Genomic DNA, 26489 nt, shown 5'->3' with positions numbered 1-26489 from the left:
GGAACCCTTTCACCGCCTGTTTTGGGAACCTGCCGTTAGTTTGGACTGGAATGCAATAGCTGCAAGGCTGAAGTGAGTCCCTCTCATCAGTGTTAAAAACACCAAGTATGTGCTCTAGGCAGTTTTACAGTTTCATCTAATAGCCCTGGTTTCCCCTTCGCCGTTCTATAAACTTCCCATCAGGGATGCAGTAAGGAGTTATCAAGTAAACCAGAACGATCAGACTTTCCCTTAGAGGAGGGAACTAAGGACTCTCCAGTCTATTAAACAGATCTTGTCGGAGCTTGAAAGGATTCCTGCATATCATGAGAAGCAGGTAGGGGCCTGCCGGGCTGACTCACACCAGATATCATCTCCAGCAAGTGCTGGTCGGGTCCATTCCCTGTTATTATACTGTAGGTAATGACTTGGGGTCTGCAGAGAATCTGGTGAGCTGGTTGCCCTGCCAAGCCAATGAGGTTGTTGGATGGGATTCTGCCCACTGCCTCTCCATCCAGTTTTTTTTTTTTTTTTTAAAGACAGAGCCTTGCTCTGTCACCCAGGCTGGAGTGCAGTGGCACAATCTCAGCTCACTGCAACCTCTGCCTCGCAGGTTTAAGCGATTCTTCTGCCTCGGCCTCCCAAGTAGCTGGGACTGCAGGCACACACCACCACGCCCGGTGAATTTTTGCATTTTTAGTAGAGATGGGGTTTCACCATACTGGCCAAGTTGCTCTCGAACTCCTCACCTCGTGATCCGCCCGCCTTGGCCTCCCAAAATGGCTGGGATTACAGGCGTGACCACCGCGCCCAGCCTCTCCATCCAATTTAAGGAAAGGGGCAACGCTTCCATCTCCCAGTAGCTTTTATCTGCACCATTCTGCCAGATGGGTACCATTTAGAACTGTGGAAAAGTCTAAATCTCCCTAGAGTTAGGCAAGGCAAGAGGCCCGGCAGCAGGTGGTAACAACTGCTACCAACTCAGACACGCTGGGCACCTGGCAGGGGTGCTGGGCCAGGTCCCGGGGCCAACTCTGCTGCTCATCCACCGTCCCAGGCTCCCTCATCTGTAAAGCAAGGAGGCTGAACTACGTGACTTCTAAGGTTCCCTTCGGCTTTAAGATACCAAGTTGTCAAACTGGGCAGCTGGGCCCCAGGCTCCTTTCTAAATTGTCAAGATTAGCAATGCCAAGTCATCCCCCTGCTCTAGTTCTGGATGGCACCAAGCCTAGGAAATAAAGCACAATAGATGGGGCCCTGGTCTCTGAATGACAGAGTGTGCATGGGGGCTAGGAGGAAGGAGGAATCCAGCCCTCTAAAAGGAAGGTGTAGGTGGTGTGTGAGGGGTCAAAGACAAAGGGGCATGTCCCACTTAAGATACAAACTCTGGGCCAGGAGCGGTGGCTAATGTCTGTAATCCCAGTACTTTGGGAGGCCAAGGCAGGCAGATCACAAGGTCAGGAGATCAAGACCATCTTGGCTAACAGGGTGAAACCCTGTCTCTACTAAAAAAATACAAAAAATTAGCCAGGTGTGGTGGCACATGCCTGTAGTCCCAGCTACTCAGGAGGCTGAGGCAGGAGAATTGCTTGAACCTGGGAGGCTGAGGCAGGAGAATTGCTTGATTTCTGTTTCTTCGATGAGGAAACAAGATGTAAAACCAGTCACTATTTATTGGGTGGCTACATTAGCATCAATCATTAACTAAGATAGTTCCCCATTTATTCTGTATGACATAATGCAGAACTTAAATTGTTGAGAGACTTGGTAGATATCAAAGAAATCAATTACAGTCATGTGTCACTTAACATGGGGATATGTTCTAAGAAATGCATCCTCAGGTGATGTCATTGTGTGAACATCATAGAGTGCACTTATACAAACCTAGATGGTGTAGCCCACTACACACCTAGGCTGGGTGGTAAAGCCTATCGTTCCTAGGCTACAAACCTGTGCAGCATATTACTGACTTGAATACTGTAGGCAACTGTAACACAATGCTAAGTACATATCTAAACACAGAAGAGGCACTAGAATGGTATTAGAATCTTGGCTAGGCGCAGTGACTCACACCTGTAATCCCAACACGTTGGGAGGCTGAGGTGGGTGGGATCATAAGGTCAGGAGTTAGAGACCAACCTGGTCAACATGTCGAAACTCCGTTCCTACTAGAAATACAATAATTAGTCTTGGCATGGTGGTGTGCGCCTGTAATCCCAGCTACTTGGGAGGCTGAGGCAGGAGAATCACTTGAACCCGGGAGGAGGAGGCTGAAGTGAGCTGAGACAACGTCACTGCATTCCAGCCTGGCTGACAGCGAGACTCCATCTCAAAAAAAAAAAGAATCTCAAGGGACCACTGTCGAACACATGGTCTGTTGTTGACAGTCAAGTTATTATGCAGCACAAGACTGTAGTTACTGCTAGGCTCTCAACAGATAAAACAGCATCATTTTCAACAGATAAAACAGCATCATTTCTTTTATTTGGTGGCATTTATCACTAGGAAGGGACTTGGAGTGCCTCTGGTTTGCTTAGTGGAAGAATGAACTGGCAATCGGCCTTAGGTCTAGTCTGCAAATGTAAATATCAGGATAGTTGTAGGAAAGATACAGCTTTATGTGGGCGTAGGGGGCAGGTACTCACATTGTGACATTCACCAAAGCAGCATTTAGAACAGTGAAATAGTTGAAACAATCTCCAAGTCCCATAATAGACATAAAGAAACTCTTATATAGCTGTACGGCAGAGACTGTAACAGGACATCCTATAGGAGGATGTGAGATGGGATGTCTTTAGTGTCACAGGAGTTTTGATTGGGCCCAAGTGAGGACAGTGGTATGTACATGTTCCACAGAGAGGTGCCAGATAAACCCCAAAAGACCAGCTAAGGGTGGGCCAAATGTGGTGGTATGACCCTTGCCCCAAGCCCCACCTTCAGCTTATAGAAGTGTATTAGTCCATTTTCACACTGCTATAAAGAGCTGCCTGAGACTGGGTAATTGGCCGGGCACGGTGGCTCAAGCCTGTAATCCCAGCACTTTGGGAGGCCGAGACAGGCGGATCACGAGGTCAGGAGATCAAGACCATCCTGGCTAACACGGTGAAACCCTGTCTCCACTAAAAAATACAAAAAACTAGCCGGGCGAGGTGGTGGGCACCTGTAGTCCCAGCTACTCAAGAGGCTGAGGCAGGAGAATGGAGTAAACCCGGGAGGCAGAGCTTGCAGTGAGCTGAGATCCGGCCACTGTACTCCAGCCCGGGCGAAAGAGCGAGACTCCGTCTCAAAAAAAAAAAAAAAAAGAAAAGAGGTTTAATTGACTCACAGTTCCACATGGTTGGGGAGGCCTCGAGAAACTTACAGTCACAATAGAAGGTGAAGGGGAAGCAGGGCACGTCTTACATGGCAGCAAGAAAGAGAGAGGCGGGGGACCGGTCACACACTTTTAAACCAGATTTCGTGAGAACTCACTCACTATTGTGAGAACAGCATGGGGATAACCACCCCCATGATCCAATCACCTCCCACCAGCTCCCTCCCCAGACACATGCGGATTACAGTTCAAGAGGAGACTTGGGTGGGGACACAGAGCCAAAACATATCAATAAGAGAAAGAGATTTCTTAGAAGAAATTCACGGAAGAAGTGAAAGCTGGGGCTGCTGCCCTCCCTCTGCTCACAAGGAGAAACAGGGCTGCTCTCTGCCCCATCCAAGCCAAGTGATGGGGGCTTCAAGATCACCATGAGGGGCTGCTTATCAGCAGGGGTGGGGACCAGCCTCTCACTCCCCAACTGGATTCCTGTGGACTGTAGATACTCACAGGCCCAACCTTTCAACCACTGGAAGACCTAACCTGTGGACCTGAGGAAGCGAGATGCTAGCTGGAGCCGCCCTGGATGATGGCACCGTGGGGCATGTTTTCCATGGGTCACATGCACCAGGGCCTTCTGGAAAGCACAAAGGCCTCTTACCTGCTGAGGTAAGAGGTGCAAGGTGTACTCCTGGGAGAAAAGGAGCTGGGGTTGGCTGCTAGGGGGAGGTGTAAAAATTCAGCTGGGAGTGCACTGCCCATTTCAGGTAATTGTGCAGTGGCCAAATTCTCATCTCTGGGGAGGAGGGAGAGAGCCAGGTTCAACCGCCTAACTTTTAGGCCTCCAAATTCCAGATCAGGCCTGAGCTGAAGGTTAGGAAAGAAGCTTTGAGCCGGGTGTGGTGGCTCATGCCTGTAATCTCAGCACTTTGGTAGGCTAAGGCAAGCAGATCGTTGAGGTCAGGAGTTCAAAACCAGCCTGGGCAACATGGTGAAACCCCATCTCTACCAAAAATACAAAAATTAGCCGGACATGGTGGTGGGCACCTGTAGTCCCAGCTACTTGGGAGGCTGGGCCAGGAGAACTCCTTGAACCCGGGAGGCAGAGGTTGCAGTGAGCCAAGACTGTGCCACTGCACTCCAGTCTGGGTGACATAGCAAGACTCTGTTTCCAGAAAGAAAAGAAAAGAAAAGAAAAGAAAAGGAAAGGAAAGGAAAGAAGGAAAGAAGGAAAGATGGAAAGAAAGAAAGAAGAAAGAAAGAAAGAAAGACAGAAAGAAAGAAAGAAAGAAAGAAAGAAAGAAAGAAAGAAAGAAAGAAAGAAAGAAAGAAAGAAAGAAAGAGAAAGAAAGTTAGTTTTGAACTGGTTGACAAATACTCCACTGAGTTCATTTCATGTAAATATAACATTAACCAGAAATTTATTGAGCACTTACTGTGTGCTAGGGGATGAGCATTATGATGTCCATTTTACCAAGGAGAAAGCTGACTGAGAGGGGTTAGGGAACCAGCTCCAGGTGACACAGCAAAGTAGCAAAGCTAGGCACTGAGAAGGTCCATCTAGGTCCAGAGGCCATGGCGATAGAATCAAGAGAGTAGATTTTATCACCATGTTTCCAGTCACACAGTACTGAGTAGTAGAGTCAAGACTTGCATTATGTACCCCTGGGAGAGGAAGAGCTGGAGTTGGCTGCTGGGGGTAGGTGCAAAAATTCAGCTGGGAGTGCACTGCCCGTATGAGGTAACTGTGCAGTGGCCATGGTGATAGAATCAAGATGGTAGAGTCAAGACAGTAGTATCAGTGCTCAGTACTGTATGACCATCAACAAATATTTAACCTCTCTGGATCTCAATGTGTAAAGTGAGCATAATAATGGTACATCCTGCGTAGAGTCATTTTGAAAACTATGTGAGTTAGCCTGGGTGTAGTGGCTCATGCCTGTAATCCCAGCACTTTGGGAGGCTGAGGCTGGTGGATCACTGGAGGTCAGGAGTTAGAGACCAACCTGGCCGACATGGTGAAACCCCATCTCTACTAAAAACACAAAAATTAGCCAGGTGTGGTGGCGGGCGCCTGTAATCCCAGCTACTCAGGAGGCTGAGGCAGGAGAATCGCTTGAACCTGGGAGACAGAGGTTGCAGTGAGCTGAGATTGTACCACTGCACTCCAGCAAGACTCTGTCTCAAAAAATAAAAAAAAATTTTTTTAAAAATGGGGCTGTCCTTAGAACAGCACTTGGCCTTAACATTTTTAATTATAATGATTATTCTTTTGATCACATCAAATTAACTCTTTATACAAAACGTTTATGATACTGTAGTAAGTAAAGAAAGCAAGACATTCCATTGTCTATACAGTGTGACCATAACTATACAAAAAAATAATTATACTCATGCAAGGGAAAAAAGAGAAAATCATACTTCCTTCATTGTCTTTATTATTATTGTTATTATTTTAGAGACAGAGTCTTCCTCTGTGACCCAGGTAGGAGTGCAGTGGCACGATCATATGCCTAGGCTTAAGTGATCCTTCGATCTCAGCCACCCGAGTAGCTGGGACTACAGATGTGCACCACCACACCGGGCCCTCATCATTCATCATCTTTTAATAAGCCTATTACTTTGGTTTTTTTGGTTTTTTTTTTTTGAGACAGAGTCTCGTTCTGTCACCCAGGCTGGAGTGAAGTGGCGTAATATCGGCTCACTGCAACCTCTGCCTCCCAGGTTCAAGGGATTCTCATGCCTCAGCGCCCCCAGTAGCTGGGATTACAGGTGCCCACTACTATGCCCAGATAATTTTTGTATTTTTAGTAGAGATGGGGTTTCGCCATGTTGGCCAGGCAGGTCTTGAACTCCTGAGCTCTGGCAATCCACCCGCCTTGGCCTCCCAAAGTATTAGGATTACAGGCGTGAGCCACCGCGCCCAGCTGCCTGTTACTTTTATAATGGAAAAGTTATCATGTAACAGAAAGAATTTGGTAGCCCTAGCTTGCTGTTACTATTAACAGTTTTAAACAAATAATGAGTACCTATCACATCTAAGGCTTTGTGACTTAGCAAAGGCTAGGTAAGCATATGCAGCCTTATTCCGAATGGGAAGTAGAACCAAACAGAATGCATAGGAAAAGATGTAAGTATAACAGATATAGCCAGAATGAATGATAAAGCAAAATGATCCATGACAGTGGAGGCTGGTCGGGAAAACTCCAGCCTTCTGCTCAGAGGAGAATGGAAACCATCAGGGTGTATGTTTTCTGATACAGATAAACACACAATACCCTGGATGCTAAGACTTATGTATTCATCCATCCATTCCATTTATGTCTACTAAGTATCAGATTCCAAGATAAATGCTGCAATAATCATCAAATTATCGTGTGCTGTTATGGGCTGAATTGTGTCCCCCGCAAAATCCCTATGTTGGGGTCCTGATACCCAATATCTCAGAATGTAGGCTTATTTGGACATAGGGTCTCTACAGAGGTAAGCAAGTTACTATGAGATCATTAGGGCGGGCTCTAAAATCCAATATGGCCAGTGTCTTATAAAATGGGGACATTTGGAGACAGGCCTGCACACAGGAAGAACAACAGGCAGAGGTTGGGAGGATGCTTCTACAAGCCAAGGAATGCCAGAGTGCCAGCAAACCACCAGAAGCTAGGAGAGGGGCATAGAACAGAATCTCCCTCACAGCCCTCAGGACAGGAGAATCCAACACTGCTGACACCTTGATCTCAGACTTCCAGCCTCCAGAACTGGGAGACCATAAATCCCTGTCGTTTGAGCCTCTGACTTTATGGTACTTAGTTACGGCAGCCCAAGCAGACTAGACACACATGGTTATGTCAGTTGCTTCTGAAAAGGAAAAAGAAGAAACCTCTGGGCCTCTGTTTTTGTATCTGCAAAGAAAGCTGGACTAAATGATGCAGCTCCTTCCACTTCTAATGTCCTATAAGTCTACACAGTCTCTGTATCAGAAATGCACATTGGTTAGGTGAAGACGGCATTTCCCAAGGTGAGTTCTTTCGCCTAAAAAATTTGCATAGCAGGGCGGGGCAGGTCACCAGTGCTGGCACCGGAGCACCTATAGTTAGTTATTTGATTTCTTTCATCAGAGTTTTTATAGTTTTCCTCACATAGATCATATATGTATTTTGTTAGATTTCAACCTCAGTCTTTCATTTTGGGGGGAATTAATATATTAGAAATGGGGAAAGAATTTTGGGAGTCAGGGAATACGCTCTCTCATGCTCTTCCCCAGCAGCTGAGGCTGCCGTTGTGGGCCTGCTATGACCACCATGGTGGGACCGACTCTAGGATCAGACCCTCCGAAGTTGCCCAGTTCAACTTCAGCCCAGCAGGCCATCCATGGCAGCCAGGAGGAGCAGCCCACACACAGGCTACATGAAGAGTTAGGCAGTGAACGTGTCTGCATTTCTCTGCCCTGTGGATGCGTGGTCTAAGCCAGCCTTCCTCGCTCTGGCTATGCTGGGAGAGCCCTGGGACATTTAAGGAAGATCAATGCTTGGAGTCTACCCCAGATCACTTAAGCCAGAATCTCTGGGGCATGGGGCCCAGGCACTGGCATTTTATAAAAGCTCTCCAAGTAGGCCAGGCACGGTGGCTCACACCTGTAATCCCAGCACTTTGGGAGGCTGAGTCGGGCGGATCACCTGAGGTCAGGAGTTCAAGACCAGCCTGGCCAACATGGAGAAACCCTGTCTCTACTAAAAGTACAAAATTAGCCAGGCGTGGTGGCACGCATGTGTAATCCCAGCTACTCAGGAGGCTGAGGCAGGAGGATCGCTTGAACCCGGGAGGCAGAGGACGCAGTGAGCTGAGATTGCACCTTTGCACTCCAGCTTGGGCAACAAGAATGAAACTGTCTCAAAAAAAAAAAAAAAAAAAAGTTCTCCAAGTAATTCCAATGTGCAGTCAAGGACCAGAACCATTGGTTTAAGCAGATCATAGATGGGTACTAATACTGTTAGTAAGAAAATTTAAATCTGTTTTATTTGGGCCACTAACTAATAGGCACTTTCCATGTTTTTTTTTTTTTTTTTCAAATCTATCGTTAGGGATTCTCATTACTGCCTAAGGTGCTAGTCACAGGGTGGCCACTTGAAGCTTGCTGACCCCTCCTCCTTAACGGGGCTGATGTTTGAAGCACCTTCTATGTGTAAAGTGATGCAGCAGGCTCAGGGGTTATACAAAAACAGCTAAGAAGGGGAGGATGGCAGGAGGACATGTAAATGAAGGGTAAGAGGTACATGTGTGACTAATCTCACAATCACTACTACTGTAGATTTGTGTTAACCCACACTACAATTATTCATATATCCGTCCTGCTGTGGAACAGGTGCATTTAACTCATAGCCAGTTAGCCCTCCTGTTCAATTATTTCATATTGGGTATGGGTTTGGGGTACATCAGAATCACCTATAAGGCTTTTATTTTTATTTTTTTATTTTGAGGTAGGGTCTCATTTTGTTACCAAGCTGCCTAGGCTGGTCTCAACCTCCTGGGCTCAAGCAATCCTCCCACCTCTGCCTTCTGAGCGGCTGAGATTACAGGTGCGTGCCACCATGCCCTGCTCCCATAAGACTTTTAAAAACTACTTCCTCCCAGACAATGTTAGCTGGGGGGCTGGGGAGGGACAGAGAAAAGAAGATTGAGAAGATCTGCTTTTGCAGCTCTGGAAGCTGAGAGCTCCTGCAACGCGGCCCTACTTCCTTCCCCCACCCTGCCTGCCTCTGTTCTCAGTGACAGCTATGTGGTCTAGCTAAGGCCTCCCCACCTTCCACCCTCCCGAGAGACAGGACTAACCCACTACAGGAGAGTCCTGGAAACCTCTTCAGAGCACAGGGCTGGATGCATGTGCTGGATGAGCCCTGCAGGGTCCTGAGCTGCATTTGTTCCCTGTGCAAGTGTCTTGCTAGCTCAGCTCCACCGCAGGTTTCTGGAGCAGGGAGCTTGGCCTTGTACGTCCTCTGCAAACCACGCTGCTCAAGCCACCGCCTGTGCGGCGGAAGAGGCAAGGCCGCTTGGACTTGAGTTAGCACAAGCCAACCTTGATTGCTGGGGACTCTCCACATCTACTGTTTTTTGGTTTTGTTTTTCTTTTTGAGATAGGATCTCGCTCTGTCGCCCAGGCTGGAGCACAGTGGGGCAGTCAGAGCCCACTGCAGCCTCCTCCTCCTGGGGCACCTTGAACACAGCAGAGTTTGTGTCTTTTTCTCTGTTAAAATGACACTCCCCATTCTCCCTGGCTTTATTTTTCTCCACAGCACCCACTCCCATTAGAAACTATCTGTATTACATAATCTTGTACAAATCTGTTCATGGTTTGTCTTATTTGTTACACACCCATAAGGCATTAATGATGCACTTGATAATATTTTTAAAGCTAAAAAAATATTAGCTCACTTCATCATCACAACCACGCTGAGGGAGGTACTACTGTATGCCTTATCTAATTCTATTGCCTAGTATTTCACAGACAGGGAAATGAAGGCCAGACGTGGTGGCTCATGCCTGGAATTCCAGCACTTTGGGATTTCAAGGTGGGCGGATCACCTGAGGTCAGGAGTTTGAGACCAGCCTGGCCAACATGGCAAAACCCTGTGTCTACTAGTAATAAAAAATCAGGAGGCTTGGTGGCATGTGCCTGTAATCCTAGCTACTCGGGGGGCTGAGACAGGAGAACTGCTGAAACCTGGGAGACAGAGGCTGCAGTGAGCCAAGATCATGCCACTGCACTCCAGCCTGGGTGGCAGAGCGAGACTCCATCTCAAAAAAAAAAAAAAGAAAGAAAGAAAGGAAGAAATGAAGGCACTGCCCAGGGTCACAGCCCAGGGTCACAGAGATTTTGCTATAGGTGCTCTGGTGCCAGCACTAGTGACCTGCCCTGCCCCGCTGTGCACCCTCCTCACCCACTGGCTGTCAGCTCCTGATGGCAGGGTTTCTGTCTTTTGTTTACCACCACATCTCAGCACTCTGAGCAGTACCCAGGACAACCTGACCCAGCGTGCTCACAAAATATTCACACGCTTTACAGTGTGTGCACACTTCATGCACGACACTGGGGACCAAAGACGACCAGGACAGCCTCTCTGTCCTTAAACAACTCACAGTCTAGTGCAGGCCTCTTCCAACTTTTTGACCACAACCTACAGAATGAAACATGTAACACTATTTTGCACAAATATATGTGTTTTTAAAAAATGTCTACTCAAAACCAAAAATTTACAAAAATAATTCTATTTCATGCATAGCATTTTGACACATTTTCTACTTTTTTGTATTGCATTCTACTCATTTCATTGGTAGAAATGCTGGTCAAGACTTAAGAAGTTTTTGTGACTTTCTCTTTTTTTTTCTTTTTGAGACGGAGTCTTGCTCTGTCGCCCAGGCTGGAGTGCAGTGGTGCAGTCTTGGCTCACTCAACCTCTGTCTCCCAGGTTCAAGCAATTCTTGTGCCTTAGCCTCCCGAGTAGCTGGGATTACAGGCGCATGCCACCATGCCCGGCTAATTTTTTGTATATTTAGTAGACACGGGGTTTCACCATGTTGGTCAGGCTGGTCTCGAACTCCTGACCTCATGATCCACCCACCTCAGCCTCCTTATGACTTTCTAATCTATGTCATTGTCTAAAGTTTGAAAAATACTGAACTATAGGCAGACTTGGTGAAAGCAATCATAGCCAGGCCAAGGGTTGTAAGAGAGGTCTGTGTAACAAAGGGGAGAAGGGGAAGGTCCTTAGGGGCCCGAGGCCTCTTGGTCTGTGTTTAAAAAATGGCAGCAGGAAGATGTCCCGCTCTTCTCTTACAGTAAAATGGAGCTTGCATTTTTCATATAAAGCATTTCTATGTCTTTGAAAGTATAAGTGCCACACTCTGCAGACATCAATAATGAATCATGACTTCTCGCTCTCCAACCATTGACACTCTGGTACTTAGACCTGCCAATCCTACAAGCACCCTTTGTGTATGGGTGCTCACAGTGATCAGTTCCAACAGGGGTGGAACTGCGGAGAAAAAGGAAAGGCACAAAGGCAGCCAAGCAGGGAGCCTGGAGACAGAGAACCTGGGCTCCCACCTTCATTCTTCTGGAACATGAACAGATGGTTTAACTCTTCCGCATTTCTTCATCTATGAAGTGGAGGTAATATCTCACCTCCTAAGACTGTTGGAGGCATCAAATATGGGCATACACATTTATGAAGACTGTAATGTGACTTACAAATATATTGAAAAGTTTATTAGTCACCAATTTAACCTTCTTCTTCATTTCTACCTCCCTGTGACCTTGGCCAGTGGCAAAGATCCCTGCTGTAGTGTGCTCCTGCCTCCTGCTAGCTCATCCTCAGATGTAGAGGACGGTCAATAAAGAATTGATTATGGTCTGGGTGTGGTGGCTCATGGCTGTAATCCCAGCACTTTGGGGGGCCAAGGCGGGCAGATCACCCAAGGTCAGATGTTCAAGACCAGCCTGGCCAACATGGTGAAACCCTGTCTCTACCAAAAATATAAAAATTAGCCAAGCGTGGTGGTGCATGCCTATAGTCCCACCTAGTCGGGAGGGTGAGGCAGGAGAATCATTTGAACCTGGGAGTCGGAGGTTGCAGTGAGCCGAGATTACACCATTGTACTCCAACCTGGGTGACAGAGCAAGACTCCGTCTTAAAAAAAAAAGAAAAAAAAAAAAAGAATTGATTATGTCTCAACTAATGCAATAACACAAAAAAGTAAATAAAAGGTACAGTGGAAAAATAAATAAAACTGTCTTTGCTTAGATGATATGACCGTTTACGTAGAAAATCTGAAACAGTCAACAAAAAAGTAAATTATTATGGCAGGGTGGCAGGATAAATAAATACAAATAAGTCAATTGCTTTCCTATATATCAGCAATGAAGAAGATCCTGACATCTCAAGCACAATACCATTTATAATATATTAACTCCCCCAAAATGAAAGACTTAGGCTGAAATCTAACAAAATACATATATGATCTATGTGAGGAAAACTATACAAAGTCTGATGAAAGAAATCAAATAACTAAATACAGGCATATCTCAGAATTATTGTGGGTTCAGTTCCAGACTGAAGAGGTGGGGTTGGCTGCTGGGGGTAGGTGCAAAAATTCAGCTTAGAGTACACTGCCCATATCAGATAACTGTGCAGTGGTCATGGTAATAGAATCAAGATGGTAGAGTCAACCAGGTGCCGTGGCTCACACCTGTAGTCTCAGCACTTTGGGAGGCTGAGGCGGGCGGATCACCTGAGGTCAGGAGTTTGAGAACAGCCTGACCAACATGAATAAACCCCGTCTCTACTAAAAATACAAAAATGTGCTGGGCATAGTGGCACATGCCTATAATCCAGCTACTCGTGAGGCTGAGGCAGGAGAATGCCCTGCCCCTGCTTCATACATTATTTATGTACTAAGTTTATGTACCATTCTAAGTTATACACTACTCTAAATTCTTTGTTGTCTTTTCAACAATGTTCACAGCATTTTCGTCAGGAGTAGATTCCATCACAGTCTCCTAGAGACAGAGGTTGCAGTGAGCTGAAATCGTGCCATTGCACTCCAGCCTGGGCAACAAAAGTGAAACTCCATTCCAAAAAAAAAAGATGGTAGAGTCAACATAGGAGAATCAGTGCTCAGTGCTGTATGACCTTAAATTATTTAACCTCTCTGGATCTTGATGTGTACAGTGGGCATAATAATAGTACATCCTGCATAGGGTCGTTTTGAAAACTATATTAGTTAATACGATTTAATTAAACATAAAATAAAACAATAATAATAATTAAACATAGTTAATAAAACAAATATAGCAATAAAGCAGGTCACACAAATTGGTTTCCCAGTGCATGGAAAAGCTATATTTACATTATGCTGTAGTCTAGAAATAGCATTATGTCTAAAAAAGTACATGTCTTAATCAAAAATATTTTATTGCTAAAAAATGCTAATGATCACCTGAGCCTCCAGCAAGTTGTAATCTTTCTGCTGATGGAGGGTCTTGCCTTGATGTTGATGGCTGCTGACTGATCAGGGTGGTGGTTGCTGAAGATTAGGGTAGAAGTGGCAATTTCTTTAAAAATACAATAATAAAGTTTGCTGCATCAATGGACTTTTCATTTCACAAAAGATTTCTCCGGAGCATATGAGGCTATTTGAGAGCATCTAACCCACAGTAGACATTCTTTCAAAACTGAAGTCAATTCTCTCAAGCCCTGCCACTGCTTTATGCATTATTTATGAACTAAGTTGATGTACTATTCTAAGTTTATGTACTACTCTAAAGTCTTCGTTGTCTTTTCAACAGTGTTCACAGCATTTTCGCCAGAAGTAGATTCCATCACAAGAAACTACTTTCTTTGCTCATCCGTAAGAAGCAACTATTCGTCCATTCAAGTTTTATCATGAGACTGCAGAAATCCAGCCCCATCTTCAGCACCACTTCTAATTTTAATTCTCTTGCTATTTCTACTATATCTGCAGTTACTTCCCCCACTGAAATCTTGAACCCCTCAAGGTCCTCCATGAGGGCTAGAATCAACTTCTTCCAAACTCCTGTTAATGTTGATATTTTGACCTCCTCTCATGAATCATGAATGTTCTTAATAGCATCTAGAATGGTGAAACCTTTCCAGAAGGTTTTCAATTTACTTTTCACAGAACCATCAGAAGAATCACTACATTTAGCCTTACCAAATGTATTTATTAAATAAGTCTTGAAAGCCAGAATTATTTCTTGGTCCATGGGGTGCTGTATTAGTCCATTTTCTGTTACTCATAACAGAATATCTGAAATGTGCAACTTATAAAGAAAAGGAATTTATTTCTTACAGTTCTGGAGGCAAAGAAGTCCCAGGTTGAGGGGCTGCATCTGGTGAGGGCCCTCTTGCTGGTGGGGCCTCTACTGAGGCAGTGCAGGGTATCTCATGGCAAAGGAACTGAGCATGCTAACATGGTAGCTTCTCCTTCTTAGGAAACCTTCAGTTCCCTTCCCATGATAACTCATTAATCCCTAAACCCAGTAATCTGTGAACAGATTAATCCATTCATGATGCCAGAGCCCTCATGATCCAATCACCTTTTAAAGGCCCCACTTCTCTCAACTACTACATGGGGGATTAAATTTCAACATGAGTTTTGGAGAGGACAAATATTCAAACCACAGCAGCTGCGCTATGGATATTGTGTCAGCAGGCATGGAAACAACATTAATCTCCTTGTATACCTCCACCAAAGCTCTTGAGTGACCAGGAACATTGTCAACGAACAGTAATGTGTTGAAAGGAATCTTTTTGATTGAGCGATAAGTCTTAACAGTGGGCTTAAAATATTCAGTAAACCATGATATAAACAGATGTGTTGTTAGCCAAGCTTGGTGTTTTATTTACAGAGCATAGCACAGACAGAGTAAATTGAGGCTTATTCCAAGGGCACTGTGATTTTCAGAATGGTCAATGATCATTAGCTTCAACTTAAGGTCATCAGCTGCATTAGCCCTTAACAAGAGAGTTAGCCTCTCCTATAAAGTTTGAATCCAGGAATTGACTTCTCCTCTCTAGCTAGGAAAGTCCTAGATGGCCTGGCTTGGTGGCTCATGGCCAGGCACAGTGGCTCACGCCTGTAATCCCAGCACTTTGAGAGGCTGAGGCGGGAGGATCACTTGAGGTTAGGAGTTTGAGACCAGTCTGGCCAACAAGATGAGACCCTGTCTCTACTAAAAATACAAAAAATAGCTGGGCATGGTGGTACATGCCTGTAATCACAGCTACTTGGGAGGCTGAGGCACGAAAATCACTTGAACCCTGGAGGTGGAGGTTGTAGTGAGCTGAGATCGCGCCCCTGCACTCCAGTCTGGGCGACAGAACGAGACTCTGTTTCAAAAAAAAAAAAAAAAAAAAAGGGAAGTCATAGGTGGCATCTTCTTCCAGTAAAAGGCTGTTTCGTCTACACTGGAAATCTGTTGTTTAGTATAGCTACTTCATCAATGATGGTAGCTACATCTTCTGGATCACTTGCTGCAGCTTCTCAGCACTTGCTGCTTGTTTTATCTTGCACTTTTATGTTACAGAGATGGCTTCTTTCCTTAAACTCATGAACCAACCTATGCTAGCTTCAAACTTTGCTTCTGCAGCTTCCTCAATTCTCTCAGCCTTTATATAATTAAAGAGGGTTAGGAGTCCGGGCACAGTGGCTCATGCCTATATTCCCAGCAATTTGGGAGGCCGAGAAGTGTGGATCACTTGAGGTCAGGAGTTCAAGACCAGCCTGGCCAATATAGTGAAACCTTGTTTCTACTAACAATACAAAAATCAGCCAGGTGTGTAATCCCGGTAATCCCAGCACCTCAGGAGGCTGAACCAGGAGAATCGCTTGAACCCAGGAGATGGAGGCTGCAGTAGCAGAGATTGCGCCATTGCACTCCAGCTTGGGCAATAGAGCGAGACTTCATCTAAAAATATATATATATATTCTAATATAATATAATATTATAACATATTTTTGTATTGATTTATCATACATTATATATGTATTTTTATATAATATATAAATAATTATATATTATAATATATAAATAAATATTATACATAAATAATATATATAAATAATTATATATTATATTATATATAATTATATAATATATTTATATATTTAAAATATATAAAATATATATAACATGTATTATAAAATATATAATATATTATATTATAAAATATAAAATATAAAATATATTATATATTATATTATATATATTATAAAATATGCTTATATATTTTATATATTTATAATATTGTATAATATATAATATTTCTTTACTTTTACTTCTTTACTGGAAGAAGATGCCATCTAGGACTTTCTTCTTTATATATATATATGTAAATGAAGAGAGTTAGGGCCTTACTCTGGGTTAATCTTTGGCTTATGGGAATGTTGTGGGTGGTTTGATTTTTTATCTAGACCATTAAAACATTCTAGACCATTTTATCTAGACCATTAAAACATTCTAGACCATTTTATCTAGACCATTAAAACATTCTCCATATCAGCAATAAGATAAGCATAAGATAAGAATAATGGCTTTCTTATCGTTTGTGTGTTCACTGGAGTAGCCCTTTTAATTTCCTTCAAGAATTTCTCTTTTGCATTCATAACTTGGCTGTTTAGCATGAGAGACCTGACTTTCAGCCTATCTTGGCTTTTGATATGCCTTCCTCTCTAAGCTTAATTATTTCTAGCTTTTGATTGGAAGTGAGAAATATGTAACTCTTCCTCACTTAGAGCCCATCATAGGGTTATCAATTGGCCTAGTTTCAATACTGTTGTGTCTCAGGGAATAGAGAGGCCCAAGGAGAGGGAGACAGAGGAATGGCCAGTCATCGGAGCAGTCAGAACACACACATTTATCAATTAAGTTTACTGTCTTATATGGGTGCAGTTCATGGTGGAGCTGTGCATGAGTGGGGGCAGGGAGTGAATGGGAAATTTGTGCACCTTTTGCTCAATTTAGCTGTGAACCTAAAAATTCTCTAAAAACATAAAGCGTATTAAAAATAATAATAAAAGAATCAACTACGGATGATGTGCACGGAGTGGGAAAATGATAGCATTAGGTAATCCACCAATTAGATAATCAGCCCTCAGAGGATTAAATGACATGGGGTCTTCAGTTTTTGTTGATCAGACTCTGTGCTTGCTTTTCCCACTGCCCAAACAAGTGGTTTTTCTATTTTCGACAGTGGTCTGCACCACAGCCCTGGTCACCAGCGGGGATCCTCTGAAGCAGACCTTCAGCCCTTCCCTCCACTTCTGTCCCAGCGTCTGCCAGACACCAAAGCAAGTCTTTATCTCTCCCTGAAAATGCGCTGTTGTTACATTGTAAGGTTCTTGTTTTACTTTGTTTTCAAACATTGTTGTGGATTGACCCGTGTCTCCACACAATTCCCATGTTGGCATCCTAACCCTCAGTACCTTAGAATGTGACTGTATTTTGAAATGGGGTCCTTACAGAAGTAATCAAGTTAAAATGAGGTCATTGGGGTGGACCCTAACTCAGTATGACTGGCTTCCTTATGAAAAGGGGAAATTTGGACACAGACAGACAAACAAAGAGGGAAAACCATGTGAGGAAACACAGGGAGAAGCCAGGCAGCTACAAGCCAAGAAGAGAGGCCCGGAGCAGGTCCTTCCCTCACAGCCCTCAGAAGGAACCAACCCTGGGCGGGGCACGGTGGCTCACGCCTGTCATCCCAGCACTTTGGGAGGACGAGGTGGGTGGATCACCTGAGGTGAGGAGTTCAAGACCAGCCTGGCCAACATGGTAAAACCCCGTCTCTACAAAAATACAAAAATTAGCCGGGCATGGTGGCATGTGCCCATGATCCCAGCTACTCTTAGAAGGCTGAGGTGGGAGAATCGCTTGAACCCAGGAGGCAGAAGTTGCAGTGAGCTGAGATCACACCACTGCACTCTGGCCTGGGTGACAGAGCAAGTCTCAAAAAAAAAAAAAAGAAGGAACCAACCCTGCCAACACCTTGAGCTCAGACTTGTAGCCTCCAGAGCTATGAGATGATGGTAAGTTTAAGCCACTTCATTTGTGGCACTTTGTTATGGCAGCCCTAATACACTAACACCAACATATTAGAACTGCACTCTCCCCTCTTCCTTCTCCCTGCCACAATCCAAATCCCAAACCCTTGGGATTACATCCCTGGGTGAGTGCAATAGCCCTCAGGCTCTCCTGGCCTCAGTCTTTCTTCCTATCTAATCTCTAGACCATCCTCTGCTAGGATGCCCTTTCTAGAACTCTGCCTTTTTACCCCATCATTCCACCGTCAGACTTTCAGGAACTTTCCAGGGTGTGGGACATCAAGTTCACACTCTTCCATCCTGGCATTCAAGACTTCCATTTGAACAACTCTTCCCAAAGTAGTATTTAGAGGAAACGTGAGATGCAGGGGACATTTAACAGGTATGCCCCGGGGGTTGGGAAAACAAGTATTTCTCTGTTCAACTAAGCTTACCTGTCGATCAGGTGTTCTCTCTATCTTTTGCCTTTAGGGATATGTGCTGAGCTTCTCTAAGAGGGGGATTTTCTTAGTGTACTTGCCTATGGAGCTTCTGTTATTGGAGCATCCGTAAACACTTCCACTCACCCTTCCCAGTTGGAGAGTTTCAATGCCAAACTTGACTGTAAGTTCTAGGTATTCACTATTGTATCCGCAGTCCCTAAGGGAGTGCAGGTAATACATTCTTGGCGCTGAAATACTTGAAAGATGGAGGGATGAATGGATGTTTCACCATCTACTATCTTGCAATCTATTTCACATTTATCAAATACTGTCATACCATTGCCTATTTCACGCAGGTCTCTGCCTCCCTGCTGTATGAACAGAGTAAACTCTTTAGCCCCCTAATAACTCTGCTCCATTTCCTCCCTCCTGTCCCAACCAAATGCCATGATTCAAGGCACAACACCAGTTTCACATCAACTAACTCAACTTCTTGCTTTGCATCCAAAAAGAATATTTCTAACTTTCCCCGTCCAACCTTCCTTGAGTCCTGCCTCTGAAAAAGAGTTAAGATTCTTATTTATTTATTTATTTTTTGACAGGATCTTGCTCTGTCACCCATGCTGGAGTCCAGTAGCACAATCACAGCTTACTGCAGCCTCAACCTCCCAGACTCAAGTGATTCTCCCGCCTCAGCCTCCCAAGCAGCTGAGACTACAAGTGTGCACAACCACACCTGGCTAATTAAAAAGAAAGTTTTGGTTGGATACAGTGGCTCACACCTGTAATCTCAGCACTTTGGGAGGCCGAGGTGGGGGGATCACCCGAGGCCAGGAGTTCGAGACCAGTCTGGCCGACACGGTGAGACCTATGGTGGTCTCTACTAAAAATGCAAAAATTAGCCGGGAGCAGTGGTGCACGCCTGTAGTCTAAGCTACTTGGGAGGCTGAGGCAAGTAAATCGCTTGAACCCAGGAGGTGGAAGTTGCAGTGAGCTGAGATCACACCACTGCACTCCAGCCTGGGCAACAGAGTAAGACTCCATCTCAAAAAAAGAAAAAAGAAAGAAAGAAATGTTTTTATAGAGATGGGGTCTCACTTTATTGCCCAGGCTGGTCTTGAACTCCTGGTCTCAAGCAATTCTCCTGCCTCGGCCTCCCAAAGTGCTGGGATTACAGGCCTGAGTCACCATGCCCGGCTGAGGTTCTTATTTTAAAATGCAAATTCATCTCTCTGTGCCTTTGATGACTCTTATTTATCAAAATTATGTGTGTATATTTCTTGACTTCCTTGCCAGGTTACAGATTCCTTGAGGAAAATCTAGTGTTGTGTGTTCTCTACCAAACATATGATATCAATAAATATTTGCTCAGAAAATGAATCCCCTCTACCTTCTATAGGAAAACATCCCATGTATTATCCCCCTTCTCGCCATTATTTTTAATCCTCCACTCCTGCTGATCCTTTTTCTTTCTAAAATCCTGAAGTTTCTCATCCTGAAAAGTAAAAAGGAAGCCTTTTCTGTACTTTCCAATACCTTCAAATAACATTTTAATATGTTTCTTTGCTACCTTAGTGAATTTCTGGATAGAACTGCATAAGCATTCTCGTACTCACTTCTTAACTCTTGCAAGTAAATCCAATGACGTCTTGGTAGGTCTCCCTCTTGACCACACTGTGCCTCCTGAGGGTGGTGACCATTCCTTCCCCGACACGTGAGACAATGTCCTTCCCTGGCTTTTCCCTTTCTTTATTCAATACATAGTTATTGAGACCTACTATGTAGTAGGCATTGAAGATACAATTATGAACAAAAAGACACAGGAGTCCCTCCCTCAAGGAGCATAGCCTAATCAATGGGCAAAGACAATGAAATAATCAGCAGACATGTGGCTATGAACTAGGATCAGTGTTATGAAGGAAAGAATCCTTGCCTTGAACACAGATGGCTTTCTTCTCTGGCTATTCCTCTAGTTACCTCTGAGCTCCTTTCTCCCTCTGGCCTCCAAAAGTAAGTGTTCCTCAAGGTTCCATCTTGGTTCACTTGTCTGCTTTCCTATAAGGACGAATTTCCTTGACAGTCTCATCCATGCCTAGGGCTTCAACTAAAACCTCCCAATGCATGAATCCTAGCCACAGTACCCAGTGCTGTGTCATCCACACAAGCAGTCTCACTGGCACAACAAATCTCACATACCCCAAACTCCACACACCTTTATCTCCTCTTTCTTAACCAGCCAACCAAGAAAACTCAGTCCTAACAACACACACACATCTGATGGTCTTCTTCCTGAATTCTCTATTGATCTTGTCAATAGCATCCTTCTCCCAGGCACAGGCTTAAAATCCAGTCTCATCTTCGTTCAAGTCCCCCTGGGATCCCAGATAAGGTCATGAGAAAATCACTGAAAATCCCCAATACCTTCCACCACCTAGGCCTCTCTGGCATTCAAGGCTCTGGCGCCCTGGTCTCAACTTACCTTCCAGCCTCATCACCTAAGATCTCTCAGGCCAAGTTCACTCTGTCACAGACTCTCCCCTCAGATCCTCTGTCTATACCAGGGGTGTCCAATATTTGGGCTTTCCTGGGCCATACTGGAAGAAGAATTGTCTTGGGCCACACGTAAAATATACTAACGCTAATGATAGCTGAAGAGCTTTAAAAAATTGCCAAAACCCCGGGCACAGTGGCTCACGTCTGTAATCCTAGCACTTTGGGAGGCTGAGGCGGGTAGATCACTTGAGGTCAGGAGTTCGAGACCAGCCTGGCCAACATAGCAAAGCCCTGTCTCTACTAAAAACACAAAAAAATTTAGCTGGGTGTGGTGGTGCGCACCTGTAATCCCAGCTACTAGGGAGGCTGAGCCAGGAAAATCGCTTGAACCCAGGTGGCGGAGGTTGCAGTGAGCTGAGATCACACCACTGCATTCCAGCCTGGGAGACAGAGTAAGATTCCATCTCAAAAAAAAAAAAAAGCAAAAAAAAATTGCAAAAAACACTCATAACGTTTTAAGAAAGTTTACAGATTAGTGTTGGGCTGCGTTCAAAGCTGTCCTGGGCCACATATGGCCTGCAGGTCACGGGTTGGACAAGCTTGGGCTATATCATTCCACCTACTAGGAGGGCTCTGGCTCCAGCCCTCAGACTCGCATCCTAGAATCTATTTCTGTGTCAGATGGGCATACCATGCTGCCATTGACTGTGACGTCATCATGACCATGACATCATCATGGCCATAGAGCAACAGGATGGCAAAACCATGGAGCAAACTGGATAAAATGTTTCTGAATTGTTAAACAACAAAAGCAGGATATGGAACAATATCAAATTATTTGCAGGGTTTTTTTGGGGGTTTTCTGTTTGTTTTTGATTTTTGAGATGGAGTCTCACTCTGTGGCCTAGGCTGGAGTACAGTGGTACAATATTGGCTCACCACAACCTCTACCTCCTGGGTTCAAGCGATGATCCTGCCTCAGCCTCCAGAGTAGCTGGGATAACAGGAACCCACCACCACGCCCGGCTAATTTTTGTATTTTTAGTAGAGACAGGGTTTCCGTTTCCCCATGTTGGCCAGGCTGGTCTCAAACTCCTAACCTCAGGTGGTCTACCTGCCTCAGCCTCCCAAAGTGCTGGGATTATAGGCATGAGCCACCGCGCCCAGGATTATTTGCAGTTTTTATAATTATACATACAAAAATGTACAAAAGAATACAACGAAGTGACAAAAATAGTTGTATTCAAGTGGTGAAACGGGCAATGCGCCTTTCATTGATCTAGAATCTAAATTTTATTTCGTATGCTTTTTAAAGTAACCCTTTTATTTTAGAATCATTTTAGATTTACAGAAAATTTGAGAAGACAGTGTAAAGAATTCCTATATATACATCCTACCCCCGGTTTCTCTTATTATGAACATCTTACATTAGTAGGATATGTTTGTTGCAATTAAATGAGCCAATAACTTAATGATACTGTAGTTTCTTCCTCTTTTTTGAAAGAGAGTCTTGCTCTGTCACCCATGCTGGAGTGCAGTAGCAAAATCACAGCTCACTGCAGCTTCAGCCTCCCAGGCTCAAGCTGAGCATGATCTCAGCTCACTGCAACCTTCCCCTCCTGAGTTCACGCCATTCTCCTGCCTCAGCCTCCCGAATAACTGTGATTACAGGCGCCCACCATCATGCGCGGCTAATTTTTGTATTTTTAGTAGGGACAGGGTTTCACCATGCTGGCCAGGCTGGTCTAGAACTCCTGATCTCAGGTGATCTGCCCACTTTGGCCTCCCAAAATGCTGGGATTACAGGCATGAGCCACCGAGCTGGTCTGTAGTTTCTTAATGTAGTTTCTAAAACTAAAAAAACTTGTTTTGTAACCCAAATAAACAACAAAGAAGACAATGTCATTCTTTTCATAATTTCTTTTTTTTTTTTTTTTTTTTTGAGACGGAGTCTCGCTCTGTCACCCAGGCTGGAGTGCAGTGGCCGGATCTCAGCTCACTGCAAGCTCCGCCTCCTGGGTTCACGCCATTCTCCGGCCTCAGCCTCCCAAGTAGCTGGGACTACAGGTGCCCGCCACCTCGCCCGGCTAGTTTTTTTGTATTTAATAGAGACGGGGTTTCACCGTGTTTGCCAGGATGGTCTCGATCTCCTGACCTCGTGATCCGCTCGTCTCGGCCTCCCAAAGTGCTGGGATTACAGGCTTGAGCCACCGCGCCTGGCCTTCTTTTCATAATTTCTAACTCCAACTTAGTACCCTAATATTTATTATTTTTCTTATTTTTGTTTTATTACCTTAGATTCCTCTTGGCATGGATTCTTGGCTACAAATTGGAACTAATTTTTTTTTTTTGGGGGGTAACAGGGTCTGGCTCTGTCTCCCAGGCTGGAGTGCAGTGGCACGATTTCCGCTCCCTGCAACCTCTGCTTCCCAGGTTTAAGCAATCCTCTCACCTCAGCCTCCTGAGCAGCTAGGACCACAGGTGTGGTTAATTTTTGTATCTTCTGTAGTTTGAGGTTTTGCCATGTTGCCCAGGCTGGTCTCAAACTCCTGGGCTCAAGTGATCTGCCCACCTTGGCTTCCCAAAATGCTGGGATTACAGGCGTGCGCCTCCGTACCCAGCTGGAACAAATTTTTGCTTTACTTTCATTTGCCATATGCTTGTGCATGTAGTTAAAGTAATTAAAACTTTATTGATTGATAAAGGTCCTAGGAAATGTTTTCCTTAACATAAAGTATGGAAATTGTTTACATATGAGCCTTACGCACATCCAAGAATCAAACTGTGTGTGTACTGCCTCTCCAGCAAGTCTATAAGGTCTGCCTGGGGTCTCATCTTCCACTTCCTCCTCCTGTATTTTTTATGTCCAAGAATACCCAGTTCACAATGGTCTTAGAGTATATCCTCAATAAATACCAGTTGTAATAAGTTGTAGAAGTTGAATAGTTCTAGTAGATGGGGTATTGATTTTAAATAACTAAAAATACAGGGTTCTTTCCGAAACTCTACTTGAGACGTCAGACCTTAATGTTTTGTTTCGTTTAAGAGACAGGTCTTGCTATGTTGCCAGACTAGCCTCAAACTCCAGCTCTTAAGCGATCCTCCCACCTCAGCCTCCTGAGTAGCTGGGACCACAGGCATGTGCGACCATGCCTGGCTTAGACTTTAACTTTTGACACTAGGACACTACCATGTTTTTCCTCAGCATCATTCAAAAAAGGAAGCTAAAATTAATCCTTAGTAGAAGAAGATTTTAGTTCTTAAATTACAAAAATCACTAAAAAGGCAGATAATAATTATTCTAAAGAACATACTTCCAGCTTGCTTTTGTTTTATTTATTTATTTATTTTAAGACAGAGTCTCACTCTGTCACCTAGGCTGGAGTGCAATGGCATAATCTCGGCTCACTGCAACCTCCATCTCCTGGTTCAAGCAATTCTCCTGCCTCAGCCTTCCAAGTAGTTGGGATTACACATGCCTGCCACTGCACCCTGCTAATTATTGTAGTGTTAGTAGAGACAGGGTTTCACCATCTTGGCCAGGCTGGTCTTGAACTCCTGACCTTGTGATCCACCTGCCTCGACCCCCGCAAAGTGCTGGGATTATAGGCATGAGCCACCCAGCTTGGCCTCCAGCTTGCTTTTAATGTCTGAACTATAGAGTGGAGTGTGGGTTGTTTTCTTCTTTTAAACGTTTCTCCCTGGTGAAGTTTCTTTGTTCTAACTGCCAAGTTCATTTCAAAGAATCCTTCTGAGTATCTAGCAGTTAAAACAAATCCTATAGATTATACAAGGAAATAGTCAACGGAAGCAGCCAGCTGCTTATAGTACTACTTTTTATAGGACAAGAAGACATTTGTTTTAAAACAGAACTTTAAAAATCTCAAAGAGGTCATTCCCCTATTTTTTTAGTTGATAAATATATTTTCACCTTTTAGGACAGTATTTACTTGATATAGCCAAAACTATAACACTGAAATTAGGGAAAATGCTGAACAGTGTGCTAACATATATTCTGTACCTCATCTTAAGTGGTTTTGGAAAATCCCTAAAGGTAAAGTACATGAAAAACTTAGCATTCTTTTATCTTCAAGGAAGTCTACGTGCTACCAAAAAAATTTGAGGAGCAAAACTTTGTTTAAAAATTAGGATTATGAGAAGAACAAATTTATACTTTCAGTTTACTAAACTAGTTTAAATTCAGTAAGTACAGAAGCCCATTATTAGATTGTAATTTCAAGGAAAATGTTGAGTATCAGGAGTAAAGTGAAGTCTGATATTCACAATTAATGGCTGAAGATTCCCTGAAACAAAGTTAAAAGTAGCACCACTGACCATTTTCAAGAGTTATGTGTTTTAATTTAAATTGCTTATTTTATCAACTATTGTGTAACTTCTCTTTATTACAGAGGTGATTTGACTACCCAACAGTGTTACTGATAAAGACTTTATTATAGACTGATGTTTTTAAAGCAAGACTAGGCAAAACTTATTACAAATTAACTTGATGTTATATATAGAAGGAGCAGAACTGAATCAGCCTATTTGAGGCAAGACATGCCTTTGAGATATTGAATGCTGTAAATATAGTTAAGCAACTCTGCTAATGAGCTTTGGGAGAGAACAGAGGTGGCTTGGACAGTACAAGAAGTAACTGACCAAGGAAGTCCCCAGAAAGATGTATATCAAAAGGTAGAACCGTGGAATGACAGGCAATTCTCAATATTTTGTGTGTACTTTTTTGCACAATCTGAACTTTAACATGATGAACATTCTGGCCAGGTGCAGTGGCTCACGCCTGTAATACCAGCACTTTGGGAGGCCTAGGTGGACAGATCACTTGAGGCCAAGAGTTTGAGACTAGCCTGGCCAACATGGCAAAACCCCATCTCTACTAAAAATACAAAAAAAAAAAAATTAGCCAGGCATGGTGGCAGGCACCTGTAGTCCCAGTTACTCAGGAGGCTGAGGCAGGAGAACCACGTTAACCTGGGAGGTGGAGCTTGCAGTGAGCCGAGATCACACCACTGCACTCCAGCCTGGGTGACAGAGCGAGACCCCGTCTCAAAAAAAAAAAAATTAGCTGGGCATGGTGGCGCACACCTGTAATCTCAGTTACTCAGGAGGCTGAGGCACGAGAATCTCTTGAACCCGGGAGGCAGAGATTACAGTGAGCTGAGATTGCACCACTGCACTCCAGCCTGGACAACAGAGTGAGATTCTGTCTCAAAAACTAAATAAATAAATAAAAATTTTAAAAAATAACATTCTTTTATAATCATAACACAATAAACATTTCCTTTTTGTAAAAAGATAATAGAAATAATACGTTAAAGTTTGACATCTGATATCTAAAAAAATTAAAGTTGTATAAAGTATTACAAAAGTGTTATATTAGAGTATCTAGTTTTGTTGTGTCTTAAAGAATTTGCCCATCCACAGGGTGCCAACCGCATTAGAAAGAAAGCAACTCTCCTTTCTAATTCACCAGCATTGATTTTCTGTTGCTGGCATGTAGACAAGTATTTCAAAGAATGAATGAAAGCTACAATATTTATTAGAAGTAAAAAAGTTCTAAAGATATCCTGCTTTACTAGGATGCTTAGAGACCATTTGCAAACCCTGTATATGATCTAGAAATCCTGTTTTTCATTTTTTATTTGTAAAGT

At 43.8% G+C, this 26489-nt stretch overlaps 1 protein-coding gene across 4 annotated transcripts in view; it reads right to left on the bottom strand.

The window, feature by feature from the left end:
* The window catches only part of EDARADD (EDAR associated death domain), a 124715-nt gene that overhangs the window by 28488 nt on the left and 69738 nt on the right, over positions 1 to 26489 (bottom strand). The gene's annotated exons all lie outside the window — the stretch shown is intronic.

This window comes from Papio anubis, chromosome 1 (genome assembly GCF_008728515.1).
Source record: "Papio anubis isolate 15944 chromosome 1, Panubis1.0, whole genome shotgun sequence".
Lineage (NCBI taxonomy): Eukaryota > Metazoa > Chordata > Mammalia > Primates > Cercopithecidae > Papio > Papio anubis.
This window is presented reverse-complemented; position numbering and strand designations above follow the sequence as displayed.